General features: G+C 32.1%; 1 long non-coding RNA gene across 1 annotated transcript in view; it reads left to right on the plus strand.

Annotated features, from left to right (window-relative positions):
- Window positions 1-24,738, plus strand: part of LOC123382941 — a 111,066-nt gene that overhangs the window by 68,361 nt on the left and 17,967 nt on the right. Inside the window, exon 2 of the long non-coding RNA XR_006592143.1 lies at window positions 4,423-4,476. This is a non-coding gene — a long non-coding RNA (uncharacterized LOC123382941). The remainder of the gene's footprint in view (window positions 1-4,422; window positions 4,477-24,738) is intronic.

The following is a 24,738-nucleotide window of genomic DNA, read 5'->3' on the forward strand; positions in this document are numbered from 1 at the left end:
GTGCTGCTATTAGTACTCAAATATTGGGATTCAAGCAAATCTCATTAATGACATAAGTCTTACTATCTCAAATGTCATTCTTCTGTATGTTCCATGTATGTAATCCTATAAATCAAGCATGACAATTATATATTAAGTCCACATGCTTGCCTATATATAAAAACATATTATTGACCAATTTTTATTATTTTAGAATGCATTCAATGTATCAGTATTTTTGTGGTCATAGTCAGATAATCAACTACTATTATCTAAGCTACCTCAAAATTTACTTAAGTGACTGATCTAAAAGAGAATTTTGTGTTAAGTATTTAATAAACAGAGATGCTATGGGGAATGTGTAGAATGTAGCTCATGTTCTTACCATGAATAATTTGAAATTTTCTAGAAAAACAAGATTATATGAAATTATGACAGCACAAAAGTTGCAGTGCAAATTAAATGCTAAGCATCATTCTATATAATAGAAGGGTACTAATTTTCTTAGAAAATCAATATCAATATAAACTTCAATATTTACCCATTCTTCTAACTTATTCTTACTAATATAATAGTAGCTAATTATTTTGAGTCTGTGTCATTCTTCATTTACTCATATTGGACTTCTCCATAGCATAATTCAAACCATATTTCCCCTGGATACAATGAGAACTTTCTTCAAAGGCACAGTAATCTTCATGTTAATGTAGCTTGGAATTTCAAGGGCATACCTGATATAACAATGTGTTGTCATAAATATTTCTGACATTTATTCATTATAGTTACTTTAAAAGCAAGTTAATATTTCAAAAATAAATTAATAGTAACATCATTTCTCAGCTCAATTATAAAATATGCTAATGTGTCAGACATTCTTAATGCATCAGGATTAGCTGGGGACTGTTGTAGCCGAAGTAAAAAGAATTTTAAAAAGCAGTATTCCATGGTGAATAATTTAACCATATGGTCATTTGGCTTTGATTTAATTCAGCAATGGATGCTAGGAATTTTATGGTGTATCTAGAATACATATACTACTTCTAAAAAGGACATGTTACAGGAAAGGAAATATAAATAGTATGATGAAAATTTCATGTATTACATTTCTTTCCAAATTTTACCATGGCCTTTTCAAATTCTCCAAGGAAACATATTTCCTTTGGTCTATTAGAAATGACTTCTCCAATCAGAGAGTACTGACAATATTAATGTGTGAGAATTATATTTTGGATGAATTTTGATAAGTCAGAAATTATCAGGGAAATTTCTCACAATTAAACTTTAATTATGCCAAGATACCAAGAGAGAGAAAGGGAGAGATAGAGAGAGAGAGGAAGATAATCAGAGTTGTTATGTTGTTACAGTATAAAACTGTCCTGCACTAATGAAACAAATTCTTAAAGTTTTCTCTGCAGGTACATTTTGAAAAAAATCCAGCAACAAATATTTCGTTTATGTATGTGCATGTTTGTGTTAAAATGCATATTCATATATTTTTAATATGATTGTGTGTGTATATTCACACACACACATACACACACACACACACATTTGTTTAGGGGTCAGCAATTCTGTCTTCTGCAAATAAGAGTTTGTCCATGAAACCAAATATTCACTTGACCTGGTTGCCCATATTAAATCGATGTAGTTACTAATATAAGGTAATGTAAAGGGAAGTTTGGGCTTTTCATGTGTACATCTGAGACACAAAAGCAGGTCATAACTAGATAGAAGACCAGTAAAGTTCTGTGAGTGGCCTTTGATAAAATTTAGGCTCTAAGTTGTATGGATTCCACTAACATTTTGTGTTAAAATGTAGCAAAATTTAACAGTGTCTCTTTGTGTAGGATATATCACTTCTTTCAGCATCTGCATATTCGTTTATAAAACAGGGACAATAATTCCTGCCTAATGTTCTTCATGGTTTTGTGTCAAGAAGTGATAGTAATTGAAAATACCTCAACAAATATAAAGGTTTTTTTTTTCCTTCTATTTTTGTATCTGGCTGTATTTGTCACCAAAATATGTTAGGCCTACATGAGATAGTATGCAATAATATGTTGAAGTGAAGAAAATAAATAAAAGACATAAAATGGGATTACTATTGAGAGAAAACATGAAATGCGTTTTTAAACTGACACTTACAAATGAAAAGCAATGGCAGAATGAAAATTCAGTGCAGGCACTGACGTCCTGTGGTTGAAGAAAGCCATAGAGAAAAATCCCGCCTGTGTGTCATCATCTTGTACAGAATTCTGAACAGTTTAAAAGTATCACTGGGACTGTGAATATGCTACTGATGTGATTGAAAGATAAAACCATCAAACACCAGATTCAAAAACTTCCCCTCATAATTATCTATTTAATTGAAGCAACGTGATACTTTATCATCCTTTAAACTATCATTGTTAGTGGAGTCCATTAAGCCAAACAGTAAAGATCAATGCTAATTTTAGGTAAAATAGTTTGCTTATTTTTCCTAGAAACTATTCTGAAACCACAATTTACTAGCTGTCTTTTGCCCCCCTTTTAATTAATTTCATGTTATGTCTTCCTGCTGGTGTTCATTTTCACTGCCCTTACTGTGGGATAGGTGATCCCCCCCCCTAATTGTTGCCAATGTCACTCTATTCACAAGGTGACACTGCAGTAGCAACTTTGTCACCTAAATCAGCATGACCATTCTCTCTGTTGACCAGCACACTATCATCTGCCATTTCTCACGGCTTGGTCCTAATTAAGAACTTTGCGTTCAAATGAATTTTAGTGCACTGCGTTCAGGTTTGAATAAGGAGAGGAGTGGATGAAAGTTGCTTGATTAGAAAGAAAAAAATAAACACATGCTTTCCTTATATCTCTGTCTTCTTCCTTCTATTTCTTATTTACACAGCATCTATTTTCCCCCACTATGTGCTGTGTGGGTTAATCCCACACGTTCCTCTGATGTTCATGCTTAAAGGCAATCAGTATTGAGGTGGTGAGGAGGAAGAGGTAAAGCAGTGATTTATTAAGCATTACCCCTCAGAGATACAGGAAAATCAGTATATTTGTGAGATTCCTCTGCTACTTCAACCGTAATATTATTTTTGCCGTGATTGTAACTTTGGTGCAAATCACACTTCGGCTCTCCCACTTTCTGACTTCAGGACCCTAAGTTGCTTAACCTGTTAAACCTGTTTTCTTATAAATAAGCTAGCAATATAGTCCTTGAGGGTTCACATCATATCATTTATTTATCCATTTACTCATTTCTATAATATTTCTTCTTTATTACATTATAAACTTGAAGATTAGAAGGCCATATCTGCTTGTTTAACTTTATACTTATTCCCAGTGCCTACCACTGTACCCAGAATATAGTAAATACTCAATAAATATTTGAAGGACTGCCAAAATATTTAGAACCATCTGTGCCAGGAAAGAGATAAATAAATGCTAATATGTAGGAACTGGGATAGTCTTGTAAATAGGACTTTTTAATTGGTATAAATTTCTATATGTAATGATTAAATCCTACTACTACACACTATATACACATATATATGTATATATAACACACATATATATGTATATATATACACACATATATGTATATATATAATAGATTTGTAAACTATCTACTAGACACTATATATATAACAGATTTGAAAACACAAGACTTGTAAAACCAATCAATAGTATGACTTGTAAAACACTAAGTTAAAATAAACCATCAACTCACGGACTAAACTTTATATTTCTGGGAAAAAGTGTAACTTATCTGAATTTAGATAATATTGATTTTGTGGGAGGGAACTGCTTTTGCTATACTTCAGCCATGCATCTCTAATCTCCATTAAACTGCTGGGGATAATATAGTACTCACCCTTTCCTACCACCAATGTCCCCAACATTGGCACTGTCAACAGCTCAGTTCACCTTTTATCCAGGGTGCTTAGCATCACTAACCTAGGTCAAAAGGAATATCATCAGGCCACACTTCTGGCCATTGTGAATAAAATATGCAAGCTTTTATATATTAAATTACCATGTTATAGAAAGGCAGTTTCACTACATGGATTTACAAATTGCATCATTTAGAAAATATTTATATATCTACCAGAATAGGATAGGTAAAGAAGAAGAAACTTTAATGAACAGTCTTTATCTTTAGGTACCCTAAAATACACTTCATGTATATATAGTTAGATAGATAGATAGATAGATAGATAGATAGATAGATAAGTGTGTGTGTGTATTCACATATATACTTCTACATTATATAAGTATGCAAATATTTAAATATAAAAATAACAATAATACAAGGGCATAAGTATGTCAGATAATAGAAAACAACAATACTACAAGAATGTGTATATGGGTCAAGTAACTGATATGAATGTTCAGTCACATTATACTCCTCCAGTCAGGGATCATATCTCACTTTCTTTTCTGTATCCCTAGATCCAGAACAAAGCAAAGCAACCAACATATTCTCATGAAGCAAAGCTTGAAAAAGTAAGTGGATAACTTCTTTGATATTTCCAAAAAGAGAGTATTTATTTGTGCTAGAATAATATGATACAGTAAACATAAAAAGGAACTTAACTATCATAAAAGACAGGAGGACATCTTTTTCTTTTGTTATTTTGTTGTTGAATATTTCCTGACATGAAATGTAATGGAAAATAGATTTTTTTATTATGTAAGTGTGTTTGCTTGTATTCGTATTCTTACAGAGGTTTTGATGACTGTGAAATTACTTATTTTTAAAATACTGAATTCAAATATATTTCCAACATCTGGATCATCTTTGTGTAAACTTCTGGAGTTATTAATCCATAAACTTTGCAAGGCATTTCTTTCTGATCTTCAGATATTTACAGCTTTTAAAGATCTCCCTCTATGGAAGTGACGTAAGTATGTTTTCACATGGCACCTAATTTGATATTTCTAAGAGCTCACAATCCTGTCCTCCTCTACCTGTTAGGAATCCTGGTGGATTGAATTAAATTGTATTTTAGAAAATGAATTTAAAAACTTTTGGCTACATGTAACCTCAGTTTCATCTTAGTTAGAAAATAGAAAATTATTTATAAAAAATAAATTTGTCTTTTCAAACTGTTGATGAGAGCCAAACAATAGCCCAAATATTCCTTTTATGTGATTTTTAAAACAGATATAAAGCTAGAGATAAATGTTACAAATAATTCTAGGTCATGTTTTCCTAGAAAGTAGTCATTTTTTTTCCTGGTGATCATTCATACAAATAGTAACTATACTTGAGCCCAAATAATTAACTGCAAAAATTATTTTTAATGTCATCTTAAGACATGATAGACTGAATGTGGAAAGCAAAAGATAAATAAGACTTTATTTGTACTGTTACATGCTTTTTATTTATGTGTTTGTGTGCAATCTAATAAGCAATCTAAGAGGGGCCATAAGAAAAATAGATGTCAGAAAAAAGTGTGTATCAGACCTTAATTTTTGTTTTTTTGTTTTGTCATCCTGATCATTCCCCAAAGATTATTTATTTATTTATTTATTTATTTATTTATTTATTTATTTAGGAACACTGTTATCCTACCATTCCTACCATTCTAGCATTTTCAAGAAGTGGTTTCCATCTTCCTGTTCAAAGTAAATTTCAATATTGCTCTGGGTTTCGTCTCTCCTGGTATTGCTTCTCTTTTTATTAATTATTCCTATATGTTACATTTCACATTCTTAATAAATTTTTTCTATTGGTATACACATTTCATTCATCCAAATACATACATCCATACATCCTTCTCACTTATTTTCTGTTTAATCTACTGACCACTTTCCATCAATTTTGGTTAAATTTCATAGAGAAACTAATCCAGATACATTTCTAACCTATGTCAATATTTTTATAAACAGTCATGTTGTATAATATAATGCATCTACCAAAAGTACAAATTTTATATGTTTGAAATGTATAAACACCCTTGAAACCATCACCATAATCAAGATAATGAGGAAATACATCACCCTGAAAGTTTTCTCACCAACTATTTTATCCCTCACATTTTACCCTTCCTGTCTAACTTCTTCTCAGGCAACCGTATATTTAGTCTCTCATTATAGACTAGATTATATTTTCTAGATTTTATAGAAGTTGAATCATATACTATGCACTCATTTTGTTGCTGTTGTACAGATTCTTTCAATCAGCATAATTATTTTGAGATTCTTCAATGTTTTATATTTAGTAGTAATCCCTTACTTTTTATTTTGACCAGCATTCTATTGTATGTTTATATAATATTATATGTATCTATTTGTGAATAGATGGACATTTGGGCCATTTTCAGTTTGGGGTAATTAAAAGTAAAGTTGCTATGAACATTCATACACATGTCTTTGTAGGGATATAGGTTTTTCATTTCCTGGGATAAACACTACTTGACCATAATATATTATCCTCTTTATATATTGTTGAATTTGGATAGTTAAAATTTTCTTAAGAATTTTTTGCATCTGTATTCACACAGGATATTACTCTGTAGTTTTCTTTTCTTGCAATATTTTTATCTTGTTTGGCATCAGGATAATGCTGACATAATAGAATATGTTGGGTATTATTCTCTCCTCTCCAATATTCTGGGAGCAATTTGATAGAACTGCCCTTATTTCTCCTTTAAATCTTCAGTAGAATTCAATAGTGAAGCCATCTGGGGCTGAAATTTTCTTTTCAATTTCTGTAATAGTTGTAGGGTTATTTATATTATTTCTGCCTTCTTGAGTGAATTTTGGTAGTCTGTGTCTTATAAAGGACACATCTAAGTTTTTAAATTTATTGTCATAAGTTTGTTCATAGTAACCACTTTTTTATCTTTTAATTTCTGTAGAATCTTAATGATATCATCTCTTCTGTTACTGATATTGGCAGTTTGTGTGTTTTTCCCTTGTTTTCCTGACCAGTCTGGCTAGAGTTTTATTCATGTTATTGATTCCAAAAAAACAGTTTTGGTTTCATTGATTTTTTAAAAATTTTGTTCTATGTTTTACATTTTATTGATATCTATTCCGATTTTCATTATTTCCTTTCATCTACTTTTGTTGGATTTCATTTGTTCTTATTGCGTATAGCATTGGAATATAGAGCTGTGCTCATTGTTTGGGTCCTTTATTCTTCTCTAACAGGTGTTTGGTGCTGTAAATTTCTCTTTAGATCTTGCTTTACCAGTTTCAAATAAATATTGATATGTTGTGAGGGATTTTTGTCATCAATTAATATGTTTGTAAATTTCTTTTCAATTCATCTTTGACTCAAGAGGTATTTAAAAGGTTGTTGTTTAATTTCCATAATCTAGGGAAAATAAAACCTCTTTGAATTTTTTAATGCTCCTGTAAAAAGCTCTAGCCCTTTGAGACTCTTCACATACATTGGGAATTATATTTGTAGCCATTTATCTAGTTAATGCTCTGATCCAAAAGAATAATAAGACTCATTTAAGCTATTCAAAAGATAAATGGTTACATTCTTGATAGACATCAGAGTTAGCTCCTTATATCAGAATATTGCCTTCCTAGATATTTATATTTCAAGGAGGAATGAGGCCCAGGAATTTAAAGACATGTCTAAGTCTGGCCCTTGGAAAGACATATTTCCATCCCATATCAATAAAGAAAAACTATTTTTTTCTTTCCTTTATGGAGGGCATGTCAGATGCCTCTCTCCTGCATATTAATGGAAAGGATTTACTTATTTTTTTATCCCATACCTATAGACTACCTGGCTAGTCATGTAGGACATTTGACCTGGTTTTCATGAAGTTGCTTAAGTCATATTAGGGTAGGGAAAATGAAGAACTATAGGTTTTCACTGTAGGTAATTAATAAAAAATCTGTCTCTGATACATAATACTTCTGTGTGCCTTCAGGATAAAATTAGAAAAATTAATTTAAAAACCCAATACATATATTATGAGAATATTCATACATCTTTTAATTATTGATTTCTAATTTAATTTCATTAAGGTCAAAGGATATACTTTGTATATATTGATTCTTTTTACATTTATTGAGACTTGTTTTATGGCCCACAAAAAGTTTATTAGGTAAATGTTTCATGTGCAACTTGAAAATAATATATTTTATGTTGTTGTTAAGTGGATTATTCCATAAATGTCAATTAGTTCAAGTTGGCTAATAGCACTGATGAATTTTTATATATTTTTACTGATTTTCTGTCTACTAGACTTATAAATTGTTGAAGGAGAGTTATCAAAATCTTCAACTATAATTATGTTTGTTTATTTCTCCTCTAAGTCATGTCAAGTTTTTCTTCATGTATTTCTAAATTCTGTTTCTTATTAGGTACATTATTTTGAAGATTGCTAATTCCTCTTGATGAATTTCCCCTTTACCAATAGGAAACAGAATTTTTTTTGTTTTCACAATATATTTTTTAAATGTTTATTTTAAGAGAGGTTACACAGGTATGGGGTAGGGGCAGAGAGAGGGAGAGAGAATCCTAAGCAGGCTCTACCCTGTCAGCACTGGAATCCATGAACCATGGGATCATGACCTGAGCTGAAATCAAGAGTATGACACTTAACCAATTGAGTCTCCTAGGTGCCCTTGTCTTTCACAATATTTCTGCTCTAAAGTCTTTATTTTCAATGTAGTTAGTCCCCCTTCCTTTTGACCAGTGCTATCCAATTACAACTTTTCCTATCCTTTACCTTTCATCCGGTGGTATCTCTACACATAAAGTGGCTTTATTATATGTAGCATATATTTAGGTCTTGTTTTTCATGCAGCTGGATAAGCTCTTTAAATTTGGGGCATTTCAACTATAGTTAATATTATTGACAGAGTTAGGTTTAAATTAACATCTTGCTATGTTTTTTAATGTGCCCCATGTTTTCCTTTTTTTTTTACTTCTTTAGGATTACTTTTTATTACTTTATTGTTATTACTGATTTATTAGTTATAATTGTTTCCTTACTTATCACATTCAACTTACTAGCAACATTGTGCCACTTTGCATAATTTTGAACTTGTGAATTTGTATATATTTTTTCAGTTCTAACTTTTTATTGCTTTACTCATTATGAAATTCTGTTAGCAGGCACATAAAAATGAGGATTGCTGTGTGCTTTTTAATTGACTCTATTATTATGAAATGATGTTTTTCCTTGGTAATATTGTTGCTATGAAATCTCTGTAGTCTGATATTAACATAGTAACTTTAACTTATTTTGGTGTTAGTCTGAAACATATATGATATATAATAATAATATATAATAAAATAATGTATAATAAAATAAATATATAATAAAATATAGACTTCTAGTTTAGGAGGTAATTAAAGTAAAAAGAGTATGAGCCATGCTGTGATTTGTCTTTATAATTTCTTAAAGAAGGGCATAATCTCAAATATTTACTTAAATAAGCATTTCAGAGAATGTTAACTCTTAACAAAGTATTACCCCCTTCTCCCTCAAATTAATGGAACTCTTAATTTAGGGTAGGCCAATTGCATCTGAGAGATGTTATTTTCCAGTGCCCTCTCGGATTAGGTGCTGCCACGTGCCAGATTCTGACCAAGATAACAATTATAGACTCATAAAAATATCAGAATACAATTAGCAAGGAGTGCTAAATGTTGAATGAATTCAATTGGCTTGTAACAAAGTTCAGTAAACCATAACACAAAAACTAATAAACTGGTTCGTCCAATTAAAGTATTCAGCCCAGTTCTCAGAGCTAATCCAAGGTTATCTAGGAATCAAAAATAAGATTTGTTTTCCTAAGAAGCACTACCATAACAAGCTATTGATTCTGATGAGATTATGCTATTGAGGTATAGTGAGATAGTATAAATGTTGAAAGTTATTCTTACAAATTTCACTCATAAACAAAGGCACAAATTCCTAGAAAACAAAACTCAACAATTCAATTGAATGTATAAGCTACAAGTGGCAAGTAAAATTTCTTTAGGAATATAAAGAAGATTTATATCGGAAAATAAAATTAATATTTAAACAAACAGGTTAATCGAAAATAAAAGACATGTTAAACTCTGTAGAGTTAATAGACAACTTATAAATTAAATATGCCAATATTTTAATTTCATGATGGAAAGAGATGACCTGAGAGTGTAACTTACTCAGTAACACATGGCAATGTAATTCAGGGATTAAGATTAGATATTTGTTATTCAGAACAGTATTGCTTTATTCCATATAAAGCTTACAAACTCTGCTTTGCACTGGTTTGGGTCAAAATGTTATCATCAAAAATGAAAATATATTTTACTTCAGAAAGTTTAATAAGGGTCTATTTTCTTTTAAATGTTAATAACACTTTTACTAAGAAAGTTGCTATATTCCTTTCATCTTACCACACCTGCATCAGGTGTCCACCCCTCCACAAAATGGCTTATTTTTCACTATGCTTAAAGGTTCTTAAGTTGACATTTAAACTGTAAGCCAATGTAAAGGACTTTTATATTTCATTATGTTAGTATATTTGTTAATTACTATGGTGTAACTGTTTTAGACAGCACTGCCAAATGGACAGAGAGAAACAAATAGAAGACGTAAATATTTAAAAGAGAGAACTTCTGAAAAATAGTGTTTGGCTTATATATAAATCATTTTATAAGGAAAATTTTGGCTCAATTTAAAATGCATTTTGAAGGAAAATATTTTAATTCATGTAAAAGATTACGATTGAAAAGACAAAAAAGAAAAAGTAACTAATGAAGATATAATCTATGGTAGTACATTTTTCAGTTCAGACTCAAGAGATAATTCAACCAATTATCATTATAATTTTATAATTATAATGTAAAATTATAATTATAAAGTAAAATTATAATTAAAAGAAAGATTAATCCATTTAAAAATTCATCATTTTATATAAAATTGTTCCCTCTACCTGAAATATTTATATGTACTTTTGAATATATTAGAGAAAATGTTATTTGACTTTTCATTTAATTAGTCTTTTGGGGATATTATGGGCTAAAAAATTATCAGTGGAGATGTAAAGTTTTAAAAAGGAAAGTGATTTGTGACCTCGTGAAAATATCGAAAATTATAATTAGAATTGTTTAAAAAACTACAAAATATTTTCCCAGTAGAAAAATTTATAAATTAATTATAGAAAGATACATGTAACATTAAATATTCTCTTATTTTTTTCTACAGTATATGTTCATAAGTTATTTTAACTTTGAAAATATTTTCCCATGAGTTCATATTTTAGATAATGCCTGAAAAGAACTTCTATAATCATGGATTTAAAAAATGTAAAAACTTAGATGTCAACAAATGTCTTTCAAACACATATTTAACTCTATTACATTATTATGTAATTCATCAAAATATTTATTATATAAAGTACTTAAACATTCTCTTCTAATTTTTTATCTTTGTTTAGTGCCTCCATTTTAAACTTTAAAACAATTTTAGAATTATAGAAAAATTGTGCAGATAAAGGGTCTCCATATACCTCACATTCATTTTTGCCTATGAATGGTATCTTATACTAGGATAGCACATTTGCCACAATTAATGAATCACTATTCATATGTTATTATTAACTGAAATACACATTTTATTCAAATTTGCTTATCCAGATTTTTTTAATGTTTATTTATTTTGAGAGAGAGAGAGAGAGACTACAAGCGTGGGGAGGGGCAGAGAGAGAGGAGAGAGAGAAACCCAAACACACTGTCAGCTTGAAGCCCAAAGCAGGACGCCATTTAGGAACTGTGACATCATGACCAGAGCTGAATGAAGAGTAGGATGCTTACCCGACTAAACCACCCAGGCGCCCAGCTTATTCAGATTTTCTATAGCTTATTATCAAATGTGCTTTTTCTGTTCCAGAATTCCATCCAGAAAACCATATTATTTTCAGTCACCCTGTTACCTATGCTCCTCTTGACTATTATAGTATATGATTCTTTTTTTTATTAGAATTTTATTCCTAGAAATTGTCTTAAGTGTTCTCAAACTCTCTCTCTCAATATCTTTTCTTTTTCTCTGTGTTTCTCTCTCTTTCTCTACTGAGTCTATAGAAGCCTTCAATAACATTGTAAATATTAAATGTGGAGTTTGATTTACACAGTTTTTGAGGTGAAGTAGCAAATCATTTTATGATAATGTTAACATCTTTGGGTATATACAATTTTGTTTAAATAACAATAAATTATGAAGTTATTTTCTAAGTGAGTAAACTAATTCAAAATATGTTTTGCTGTATCAGTCATCTTAGGCTAACATAAATTATAACAAGAGCCTATTCCAAAATTTCAATTCCTTATAAAAACAAAGATTGATTTGTCACTCAATTGGCATGCCCATCACTATTCTTTGCATATCTTCACTTTGTGGCTTGGCTGAGGGAGTTGCCACTACCTGCGACATTGCTAGTCTTGTGACTAAAAGAGAAAAAATAAAAAAAAGTAACAGAGCCACATAATGGCCCTAATGGGAGAGACAGACATGTAAACAGGATGCTGCAATATAGTGCAAGTAACTTAGTGGAGGGATGGAAGGAGGCTATGGAAGTCTTTCTAGGTGAATGACTTTTCCAGACAGAATCTGAAAATGAGTAAATTAACCTAGCAGAAAAGAAATGCAAGAGTACTCCAGGCACAGGGAGTAATATATCGAAGTGCAAGAAGGATGAAGATACCTTAGTGCTTTCAGGGAATTACAATTATTTGGTGTTGCTAAAGGGCAAAGTGGGAGGGTGAGGCAAGGAACAAAGGAACTGACATGAGACTATGAGACAGTTGCATTGTTTTATGTATATTAGCTTGCTGATACATACGTAATATTGGCGGAGATCTTAAAGGATCCATACCCCCCAAAAGGTTAGATTAATATTAAATATTAATTTTATGGCATATTATTAAATTTGAACATCAAATAGCTTATAATGTTTTGCTCTTCTTAACAGTAAACAGGAATGTTGTTGAGAACATGAGACAAGACATACCTATTTACAGCAGGGAGGAGTTGGTAGGGAACATGAGGAAAACAAAATTAGGCAGATTTTGGGTTTCTGTGGTGAGATGTGGAAGGCTGGGTGTCTTAATGAAAGAGATCTTAAAGAAGATGTGGCTGGCAGGACAGTTTCTTTCTATTGCCTCATAGGTATTATTTAAAAAGTTATTCAATGACACCAATAAATGGAAAGATAGTCTGCGCTCATGGATTGGAAGAATTAATGTTGTTAAAATGTCCATACTACCCGAAGTAATCTATGGATTCAATGCAATACCCATCCAAATACCAATCACATTTTTCACAGAAATACAATGAAGTATCCTAAAATTTTTGTGGAAACTTAAAAGACCCCAAATAACCAAAGTAATCTGGAGAAAGAACAAAGCTGGAAGCATCACACTCCCTGATTTCAAACTATACTACAAAAGCTGTAATAATCAAGACAGTATGCTACTGGTATGAAAATGGACACATAGGGCAATGGAATAGAGTAGAGCTGTAGCCCAGAAATAAACCTACACATATCTGATCATTAATCTATGACAAAGGAGGCAACGATATACAATACAGAAAAGACAGTCTCTTCAATAAGTGGTGTTGGGAAAAATAGTTACATGCAAAAGAATGAAACTGGACCAATCTTTTAAACTGTATACAAAAATAAATTCAAAATGGATTAAAGACTTGAATGTAAGATGTAAAACCATAAAACTCCTAGAGGAAATATAAGCAATGCTCTCTTCGACATTGTTCTTAGCAATTTTTGTTGTTGTTGTTGTTGTTGTTGTTGTTGTTGTTGTTGTTGTTTTGGACCAGTCTCCTCAGGCAAGGGCAACAAAACCTGAAATGAACAAATGGGATTACAGCAAAATAAAAAGCATCTTTTCCAGTGAAGGAAATCATACAAAACAAAAAGAAATTTACTTAATGGGAGAGGTTATTGGAAAATAATCCATTTGATAAGAAGTTAATATTCAAAATATATAGAGAATGTACACAACTTAATATTGAAAAAACAAATAACCTGATTAAAAAATGGGCAGAAGGCTTGAATAGACATTTCCAAAGAAGACATACAGATGGCCAACAGACACATGTAAAGATAATCAGCATAACTGATCATCAGGGAAATACAAACCAAAACCACAATGAACAAAACTACCTTATGATCCAGTGTGTATATATACATATATATATGTTTGTGTGTGTGTGTGTGTGTGTGTGTGTGTGTGTGTGTCCATAATGGAATATTACTCAGCCATCAAAAAGAATGAAATCTTGGCATTTACAATGACGTGGATGGAGCTAGAATGTATTATGCTAAGCAAAATAAGTCAGTCAGAGACAGACAAATACTATATGATTTCACTCACATGTGGAATTTAAGAAACAAAACAGATGAAAATATGGGAATGGTGGGGGAGAAAAGAGAGAGAAACAAACCACAAGAGACTCTTAATGATAAAGAACAAACTATGGGCTAATGGAGAGAGAAGGGTGGGAGGTGGGCTAGGTGGCTGATGGTTACTAAGGAGGGCACTGTGGTGATGAGGGCTGGGTGTTGTATGTAAGTAATGAATTATTGACTTATACTCCTGAAACTCCAATATTACACTGTATGTTAACTAAAATTTAAATTATAAAAACACAATGAAATATCACCTCACACCCGTAAGAATTGTTATTATCAAAAAGATGAATTACAGTAAGTATTGTTAAAGATGTGGAGAAAAGGGAACCCTTGTACACAGTTGGTAGGAATGTAAATTGGTATAGTCACTCTGGAAAACAGTATAGATGTTCTTAAAAAAATCAAAATAAGAACTACCATACAATGTAACAATTCCTTTTGTAGATAAAATAAATGGGAACATTATTATTGGTTAAATATTCTAAGACTTTTATTTTTTCTGAGCCTTGAACTTAAGTATTAATTCAGTGATTCAGTAGCTTAAATACACCAGCTAAACACAGCCAATATTTGTTTTGGAAGTGGTGTAACTTTAGCATACATGAATGTATAATAAAAATAGACTGCATTTGCTTGGTATAATAATTGATAATACTTATTTCATGATATGCAAAATATGACTCCCTGTGCCACAGTCCTATGAGAGAAAGCATTATAAGTCGGTGGTTGGTGCAGTTACTAGACTGCAGATTGCCTGAGTCATCTTCTAGCTGAATGGTCTTTCTAGCTGAAGAAGTAAATTCACTATGCTGCACTTTGTTTCCTACTACCTACACAAAAACACTTATTAAGTACACCTTGTTGAGCAAAGCATTTCAAACCAGTTTGAATGGATACATTGAATAAGAGTTAGCTATTTTTATGAATCTGAGAACTAAATTTGTGAATTATAATACAAAGTAGATCATTTAATGTGAGCAAAGTCAGAAATTTATAACTGAAAGGTCTATTCAGTGTGACCAAGTGGATATAAAATATTTAATATGATATTTGAGAATAGAATTTTCCCTTAATTTTTATACACAGACTTACATTTGTGGTTAGTATTTTATCCTAACAATAAGACCAAAAGAAACAAAATGTAAGAGAGATTTAATTTGTCATATTATTGACTATTTTAATACTGTATGTATTTTTAGATTTCATGGTGTCAATGTAATATAGTTCACATTCTTAAATTGCTATCATATCAATCATGTATGTGTTTACTAGCTCACTGTAATTTTTTGACAAAAAGTTTAAGAATAAATATAATGTATAAAAGACTATTTCTGAATTTTAAACCAATATTTGATTAAAATAAATGTATAAAACATAAAAAATGCATTCATCATTTAATCAGTAAATTTTTATTCAGTCCCCACTATGTGCCTCACCGGTTGGTGATATAATAATGTACAAAATAAAGTCACTGCTGTAATGAAACTTATATTTAGGGAGTCAAAAAATATGTATGATTTCATCATTTTCTGTCATGTGTTATAGGTGGTATATATAGTGAAAACAGTAAGGGTTTCCTGTTAGCTCACAAGATCCTTTCCGTGTGGTGATATTTGGTCATAGACATATGGAAATGAAAGAAATGTGGGAGAAAACAAGGTACATATCTGGAGAAAAAGTGATTGAGACAGGATCATATTTGGCATGTTTCCAGAACATGACAAATATAGGCTGGAACACAGTGAGCAAGTCAGGGGATAATAGGAGATGACATATACAGGAGGGGTGGTTGCTTAAACACAGACACCATAAAAGGTACCTCAAATCCTTTGTACCCACCCATAGTACAACTTTTGATCTTGTAATACTGGTTCAGGAAAATAAAATGTGAACAAACAAGAAGATAAATATAAAGCAAAAACACTAGTAAAAGGAAATTCTAACAAAATTTAATATAAACCTTTTACCATTCAAAAGCATGCTGAAATATTACAGACAAAATTTTGAGGAAATTTATAACATAATACCTGACTTAAATATTTTCATATTGTAAAGAAATACCTTAAATTGAAATTCACATATTCAGAATAGTAATAGACAAACAGGAAGAAGATATGAAATGAGAGTTTCTAGAACTTGAGAAAGAAGTTGAAGAAAAAGACAGTATCATCTCAAAAATAAGGAAGAAAGAATACATTGTGTCTCAAGAAAGAAGAGACACAAGTGAAAGATGAGTGAGAGAGAGGATAAAAAAATAAACTTAAAGAAAAGCAGAAATGAAGAGAAAAAGAAGAGAGAAGGGAATAGCTGTGAAAGTTATTTTAAAAATATTGAACACATGGGTAACAGGAATACCTGAAGAAGAAAAGCAAACATTGTAATATAACTAATATTTAAAAGTATAATTTGGTGATATCAGTGATATTGGCAGAGTAAAGAGTTCCAAAATTTCACCCTTCCATAAAAGCAATAAAAAAATTGGCAAAAATTGGAAGAATCGAATTTTTTAGAACTATGGAAATTAATCAAGACCTTAGCCACCTGGAGAATGTTCAAGAAAATAGTTGAAGTTTAGTAAGAGCAGCGAGTCTGTGACAGTTTGATGTGCCCTAACCACATTTCCCGTTCCTCAACTAAGCAGTAATCTCGAAAAATAATAGTCCACATTGCTGGGATCAGATTGAAAGGCGCAGAAAGAAGCTGAAGTTCTTTAAAATTGTCATGGCCAATAAATTGTCACTATTTGATCTGTTTGATTGTTCCCTGAAAGATCCCATTCAAATGCCTTATCTTTATTTGACCTGCACTCTGTGCTAAAAATGTCCAGCTAGGGAAAGTTTTAAAAGACATTTATAGGTATATATTTTACCATCGTAGTTGTCTGAGGTAATGGATAAGAGTTGGGATAAACAATAGACTAACCAAGGGGCACCTGGGTGGCTTAGTCAGTTAAACATCTGATTCTTGATTTCCGCTCAGGTCATGATCTCAGGTCAAGCTATCAATTGAAACGGGCCCTGAAGATGATCAGACTTTGGACCAAGTAGACACAGACTTTAATTAGATTGACAGTAAAGAATGGAAAAATATACCATCCAAATTTTAACCAAAAAAGTGCTGGGGTGGCCATAATGATATCAGATGAGATAGATTTTAATATATAAATTACAACTAGAGAAAGAGAAAGATATTTTATGATGTTAAATGATCAATGAAAATATAAAAATACACACTTTTATGTACCTAACATGAAGAGGCTCGTGAGCTGGAGCCTCATATCAGGCTCCCCGCTGACAGTGCAGAGCCTGTTTAAGATTCTTTCTCTCCCTAACTCTCCCTCTATTTCTCTCTCAAAATAAATAAACTTTTTAAAAAAAGAAACAATAGACTAACCAAGAACTTAAAAACTAATGAGTAAATTGTCTATAGAGGATTTGAAGAGCTGTGACATTTTTCTAGGAATCTAGAAGGCCACTCACATGCATAGAGTTGTATGCATGATGAAGGATCTGAGAACACGCTCTCCTGTCACCTGGCTAACACTGAGGCCCTGCAAAAGCAGGAAGTGAAGTCTAAGACAAAGTTGTAAACTTCCTGGCTGAATGTTGAAGGCATGTCTCCAAACCCCTTTGCAAAACCTGGGGGATTGATACTGGTCATTTAAGGAAAACTACGCCATAATTAGTTAACCATTGAGTTAACCACGTAGAGACTTAAGTGGCCACATGAAAAAGAATACAGATTTTACAAAATCAGTTCACAAAAAAAATCAGTAAATAAGCAAACATTTGCAACTCACAAGCAGGAAAAACAACAAACACTGGAGATAGAATGTCATTCTGATTAGAAGTTTTGTCACATTTTAGAATTTCAAGTGTCCATTTTTCAACAACAACAAAAATGAGACATGCAAAAAATTAAGAAACTATGGCCAATCCATAAGAAAAAAATAAAAAGCTTTGGACCAGACTTTGGACCAAGTAGACTTTAATTAGATTGACAGCAAAGGATAGAAATATACATCATTCAAATCTTAACCAAAAAAGTGGTGGGATGGCCCTAATGATATCAGATGAAATGGACTTTAATATATAAATTACAACTAGAGACAGAGAAGGTTATTTTATAATGATAAATAATCAGTGAAAATAAAATACAGACTTTTATGCACCTAACATAAAGAGAGAAATATATAATTCAACAGTAATATTTGGAAGACTCCAGTATCTCACTTTCAATAATGGATACAACTGAACAGAATAGCAATGAGGAACAGAAGACTTGAATACCACTATCAAACATACCTAGCAGATATCTGTAGAACAACCTATGCAACAATAGGAAAATACAGATTCCTCACAAGTGTGCATAGAACATATATTAGGCCACAGAACAAGTCTAAATAAAATTATAGAGTTTGGAATCGCACAAAGTATATTACCCAACCATAATGGAATAAAATTAGAAGTCATTTACAGCAAGAAATTTGGGGGAAAAACACAAATATACTCCTAAATATCCATTGGCTCAAAGAAGAAATTAAAAGAAAATTTAGAAAATACTTTTAGACAAATGAAGACAAAACACAATATGACAAAACTTGCAGTGCAAATAGTACTAAAAGAGAAATTTATAGCTGTAAATACATAAGTTACAAAAAATAAAAAGGTTATCATATCAATAACTGAATCCTACATTTTAAGGAAATAATAAATTTTAAAAAAGCAAAATAAGCCCAATACAATCACAAAAAAAAATTACATCAGAAATTAACAACGTAGGGTAGGGGCACGTGGGTGTCTCAATTGGTTGAGTGCCCAACTTGAGCTCAGGTCATGATCTCACACTTCATGAGTTGGAGGCCCACATCCACCTCATTGCTATCAACGGTGCAGAGTCTGCTTCAGAGTCTCTGTCCCCTCTCTCTTGGCCCCTCCCCTCCCTGTGCTCTCTGTCTGTCTCTCAAAAATAAATTTAAAAATGTTAAAAAAATAAATGAACAAAATAGGGTATAGAAAAACAGTAGATAAAATCAACAAAACAAATTTGACAATATCGATAAACTTTAGCTATATTTCTAAGAAAGAAAAATAAGATACAGATTTTAAAAAGCAGAAATAATAGAGTGTATGTTACTACCAACCTTGTAGTGAAGAATGGAATACTATGAACACTTTTATACCAACAGATCAGATTAAGCTAGGTGAAATGGAAATATTCCCAGAGAGATACAGACTACCAAAAATGACTCAAAAAGAAAGGCAAAATCTGAATAGATGTGTAACAAGTAGAAATATTCAGTTATTGGTCAAAAAACTTTCCAAAATGAAAGTCCCAAGCAGGAGGATTTACTAGTGAATTCTACCCAGTGTAGAATCAACCCAAGTCCAACATTGCATGTAAATATTAGCAGTTTAAAAGTCTCAGATCTCATTATCTAAATTATTTAAATCGTATATAGATGAAACTAGATATAATTCATCTGAGAAAATTGTTCTCCATCTATGGACTTGTAAATCTATAAAACAATTTACTTGTTTCTAAAATACATTGGTGGGACAGGCATAGGATAATAGTTATAAACAGCCCATTTCAAAAGATGGAAATGGAAAGAAGAAAGGGGTCACCATTCTGAAGAAATTTCAAAATCCAACAGGGCAAATTCCATTAGATTCAAGACATAACAGTAATCTGTAACATGAGGTTCTAGGCTTTGTGACCACCAGTATTTTCTTTGTGGCCATAGATCTGGCCTCTGAAGCCATAGATAGGCCTTTTTTTTTTTTTTTTTTTTGCCCAAAGATCTGCCCTTTGAGCCCAAGGCTGCCCTCTTGGAGTCATCTTCTCTTTTTCTTAAAGGGTTGCATATGTTTGCAGATGAGGAATTTTATCAGTCTGTTACCTGTATGTAGAATTTGGGAGTGCAACAACCTTCTTTTATTTCATCCTGTCTCTGTCCATACCAGACCAAAGTGGTAGTGTTTCTGTTGATATAAAGTTCTCAGACACCTTTGGGTTCTTTCATGGATGTAACAAGGATCCATACAGTTGGACAAGAATGTACTCCAAGACCTTTTGTAGATAATACCATGTCTGTTACTGACTTTTGCTGATATGGTTGAGCAAACTCATGAGTCACATACCTAATCTTTGCAGCCAAAAGTTGTCCAACATTCTTTACCTTCTTTCCAGAGCACACCTTCCAACAGTGAGTTTCCCAATAATAGCATCCTCTGCCCCTTGGATAGGCCAAGAACCTCCAAAAATGATCAAATTCTAGTTCCTTTACACTTAACAGTTCCTTCCTCTTAACAGTTCCTTCCTCGATTTGTCTTTCCTCTTGTGTTTTACTGTTGTCAGCAAAGAGATGTCAGATCACATATTCAGTACTTTCTTTAGAATTCTCCTCAGCTGAATATCCATCACCAACAGATTCTAGTTTCCACGCAAGTGTAGGGCACAGCATTATCAGAAACATCTTTAACGCTGATATTTCTACCAACATTATGTTTATTCTGATACAGATATTCTCTATGATAAAATACATTTTATCTACCATGCTTCTCACTTCCTATGAACTCTCACCAGAAATACTTGTAACATCTATGTATATATATCCATGGTTTAAAGCAATCTTAGATTTATTCTATCATGGGCTTCTAAATTCGTTCAGCAAATACTCATTGTCCAATTCCAGAGTAACTTCCTCAGTTTTAGATGTTTGTTACGGTAGCATTCCACATCTAGTGTAAAAATCTGTATGTTACCAGGGATACTGTAATAAATTGCTACAGATTTGGTGGCTTAAAACAACACTAGTTTATTCTCTCCCAGTTCTGAAGACAAGAAGTCTGGAATCAATGTGTTAGAGGATCACACTTCACCAGAGACTCTAGGGAGAATTCAATTATTGCCTCTTCCAGTTTCTGGTGTGCTGCTATTTCTTGTTTTATGGACATATCACCCTAATCTTTGCCTATATCTTTATACCACCTTCTCCTTTTTGTGTGTCTATTCTTTCATTATCCCTCTGGATACTTTGATGGCATTTAGGAGCCACCCAGATATTCCAGAATCATCCCATCATCTCAAGATAGTTACCATATTACATCCACAAAAACTTTAACATAAAAGGTAACATTCACTGGTTATGGGGATTAGGATATTTTGCCTTTGTAGCAGAACAGTATTCAGTCCACTATAACAGTCAATTTGGAAGTCTCTATCCACTGGGGGAAAAGATTATACAAAAATAAAGGTAAATGCAATAAACTTTCAGCAGACAAAATTGTTTCCATTTCACTTTTGAGATTTCCTATTCATTGATTCATCATGAGTATTTAATTTTATAACCTTGAGAACTTATAGTAGCTACTATAGTATCCCTGTCTGCTAATTTCAGTAACTGTATTATCTTGGGACATTCTCTGTTGTGTTTTCTTGAGTTTGGGTCACACTTTTGTGGGGTTTTTTAAATGTCTTAATATATATATTATATCCTGATGATACATTGTAGAGACTCTAGATTCTGTTATGTTCCTCAGAAGAGTATTTTTGTTTGTTTGCTTTAGCATTCAGTTAATTTGGCCTGACTCACAATCTAATTTATGTCTCCCCTGGGGTGGATACCATGTGAAATTTTCTTTGTTTTTTTTAAATCTAGGTAGACTTCTTGAGTCTGCCTTGACCATGAGAGTTTGGAGATTAGTCAGAAACTTGAGCAGAGTTTATTCACATAATTACCTGCCAAATGGAACTTTTCATTTTCTAGGTGTGATGGCTTCAAACTCTGATCTCTGTTTCTTCAAGCCAGTGAAGACTGAAGAATTTTTCTCCAAGTTTTATGCCCCCTAAATTGTCAGAGTTACATCTGCAATCAGGTTTAAAAAAAAGGGGGGGGGAACAAAAATGGGAAATAATGCCATTCCTTTCTTCTACATGCAAACTCCTCTAGCAGTTGTTTTGTTTTATAGTATCAGACATTTGGTGCAGTGGGAGTTAATGGAAGCATTTGTAATTTATTTCAGTTGTAATTAATAATTAATTGATGGGGAAAGATTTTAAAACTATATAAATATTCTGTTCCTCATGGAACTTTTACATTATTTATTCATCTATTTATATCATTATGATCTATTTTCCCCTGTTGTATCTAAAATATTACAAGACATTTGCATCATTACATATTCTGACATAGGAGAAAAGCAGGCTAATGGTCAGACTCACCCTCCTGGTGGTCATTTCCTGATTAGGATCCTGGCTTGCTTAATAAATATGTGCAGAATATATACATAAATGAATAAAAACAAATTACTGCCGGGACTATAGGAAAGTTTGAAAGCACACTGGAATAATGTTGAGCTGGCTAGCTAGATAGCTCATGTTCATGTGTTTATTCTAATACAACTATACAATCTTTATATTTTTATTTGCTTCTAGAATACAGATTCAGACAGACCTCCAGAAAAAATAGTATAAGAAAGTCATAAGCACTACAGAGGAATTGCTTGTGTTGTATATGAAAGAGACATCTTGACAGAACAAGGGTGAAAGTGCCAACAAATAGTGTACACGTGAGGCATATTTAAGGAAGTGGCTCATGTCAGAGAATTACAATCTTAGTCTCACATCAGAAAATTAGAATCTTAGGAAACTTAGAAGTATTTGCTTATTACATTTTATTCAGTAGGATCATCCCAACAGGTAATTCTCAGCAGTAGATAAGAGAGTTTCTCTAGGCCCATTTAAGAAAAAGTGTTAATACCATTGTTCTGTGACAATGACTTTCTAAGATCTTTCAGTGTTGATGTTAGATCCTCCTTGTCCATTTCACTGCAACAGTTACTATTAAAGTCTTTAAAATAAAAGGACTAGTCAATAACATGATGGGAAATATATCTTCAAAACAATTCTGGGGAACTGATGGGAAAGAATCAGGTATTGGCCTAGGATTAAGAAAAGATGTCTAAAACCTATATATTAAGACTGGTTTCATATGATATCCTGCCTCTGGTCCATCCCCCATTTATAAAATCTTGCTATGAAAATAAAATTATAAGTACGTCAAAAAGATTTTGTGATAGACTTTTGGCACTGCTTGGGCAAATCTTATATTTGCATAGCATCAGGAGGAGTTTGAATCTCGTAGCATATTCCTGCCCGGAACCATAGCCCACTTTAATTAAATCCCATAAACTTTAGTTTATATGCTCAGGACACATAGTTTTGATTTTGAGAGGCTTTAATCCCATACTTATAAATATTGCAAGATGGTCTGCAGTTATCTATTTATCATTTTTGTTAATAGTCACATAAATTTTTGCAAGGTGCATTGCATATTTAATACTGATTTTTAAACCTAGCTTCCTACCTAGATGGAATAGTTCCATATTTTAGGTTATATTATCACATTTTTCTTATCCATGTGCAGTATTTTTTGAAAATACCAGGCTTTAAAATTTATCCAACTGTTACTGTTATGTGTATCTTTGAGAAGCACATAACTCATATATATAGAAAAGTATACAAAACCTACCATTTGCTTGCTCAGCATTAGATGATATTAAATAAGACTCATTATATAGCAGTGGCCTGCAAGACCAAATGGATTCCAGGGCCTGTCATATAAAAAATGTAATGAAGAAGGGATGTAGTAACAAGGAAATAGTAATTAAATAGTGTATTCAGCATCTAAAGGCATATAAAATTAATTTAATTTTTTTAATGTTTATTTATTTTTGAGAAAGAGGGAGACAGAACATGAGCAGAGGAGGGGCAAAGAGAGAGGGAGACACAGAACCTGAAGCAGGCTCCAGGTTCTGAAATGTCAGCACAGAGACCGACGTGGGTCTTGAACCCACGAACCACAAGATCATGACCTGAGCTGAAGTTGGATGTTTAACTGGCTGAGCCACCCAGGTGCCCCTAAAATTAATTAAGAAAAAATTCTGCTGACCAAACGTAATATAATCCCAACTCAAATTTGAAAATGCTACTTTGGAAGGCAAATAAAGCAATGTTGATTATTGTATTAGAGGAAGATAAGCTATGTTGCTGTGAAATAACCCCAAAATAGCAATGACCTGATGCAATAGCATTTTATTGCTGCTTGTGTTACTAATGTCAGTGAAAGCTCTGTTATATACATTCTTTTAAATACTCAAACTTCTTCCATATTTTGAGGTTATCAGCTTTAAAATGACTTTCTTGGTCACTGAAAAAGGGGATTAAATACAGTGAAAGTTCTCCCAATAGGATTTATGGTCATGTCTGGAAGTCATGTATATCATTCTTACCCATATTCCACTGGCCAAAAATCAGTCATATAACCTGACCTAGGAAATAAAATTCTTCCTGAGAACACAG

Source organism: Felis catus, chromosome F1 (assembly GCF_018350175.1).
Source record: "Felis catus isolate Fca126 chromosome F1, F.catus_Fca126_mat1.0, whole genome shotgun sequence".
NCBI classification, from domain to species: Eukaryota; Metazoa; Chordata; class Mammalia; order Carnivora; family Felidae; genus Felis; species Felis catus.